Source organism: Triticum dicoccoides, chromosome 3B, assembly GCF_002162155.2.
Source record: "Triticum dicoccoides isolate Atlit2015 ecotype Zavitan chromosome 3B, WEW_v2.0, whole genome shotgun sequence".
NCBI lineage: Eukaryota > Viridiplantae > Streptophyta > Magnoliopsida > Poales > Poaceae > Triticum > Triticum dicoccoides.
In genome coordinates, this window is record NC_041385.1 from 186,725,478 (window position 1) to 186,726,654 (window position 1,177).

Sequence of the window (1,177 nt, forward strand, 5' to 3'; positions counted from 1 at the left end):
CCCTCCGGCCCTCAGTAATGCAGGGTTTAAAGTACATTAAGTCTAGGCGTTACTGGTAACGCCTCACATAAAGTGTCCTAAATGCCATAAAGTCTACTTAATTACAAACCGTTGCGGTGCAGAGTGCCTCTTGTTCTTCTGGTGGTCGAGTGAGTCTTCATGGTCGAGTCCTTCGAGTCCGTCGAGTGAAGTCCCTCTTGGTCGACTGGAAGGCCGTCTCTTCTGAGGGTGTCCTTGGGTAGGGTACTTAGATCAGGTCTATGACCCTACCCTAGGTACATGACTTCATCACCGCCCCCTCTTCCTAGTCCAATTCGGACTAGAGGGGGAGGGGCGTGCGGCCTGCCCTGGCCTCTCCTCTCTCTCTCTCTCTCCACTAAAGCCCAATAAGGCTCATATACCTCCTGGGGGGTTCCGGTAACCTCCCGGTGCTCCGGTATATGCCCGATCTCAATACCTAGTTCAATCTCGTTACCGGCAAGTCTCTTTATTCGTTCCGTAATGCATCACCACGCAACTAACTCATTAGTTATATTGGTTGCAAGGCTTATAGTGATGTGCATTACCGAGAGGGCCCAGAGATACCTCTCCGACGATCGGAGTGACAAATCCTAATCTCGATCTATGCCAACTCAACAAGTATCATCGGAGACACATGTAGAGCACCTTTATAATCACCCAGTTACGTTGTGACGTTTGATAGCACACAAAGTGTTCCTCCAGTATTCGGGAGTTGCATAATCTCATAGTCATAGGAACATGTATAAGTCATGAAGAAAGCAATAGCAACATACTAAACGATCAAATGCTAAGCTAACGGAATGGGTCAAGTCAATCACATCATTCTCTAATGATGTGATCCCGTTAATCAAATGACAAGTCATGTCTATGGCTAGGAAATTTAACCATCTTTGATTCAACGAGCTAGTCAAGTAGAGGCATAATAGTGACACTCTGTTTGTCTATGTATTCACACATGTACTAAGTTTCCGGTTAATACAATTCTAGCATGAATAATAAACATTTATCATGATATAAGAAAATATAAATAACAACTTTATTATTGCCTCTAGGGCATATTTCCTTCAGTAACGCCTTGCCAGAGGCACGGGAAACGGGGGAAGCGAGGAGATCGGGGCATGGGGGCTAGCATGCCTGTGTGGCGGCGCACGAGGGA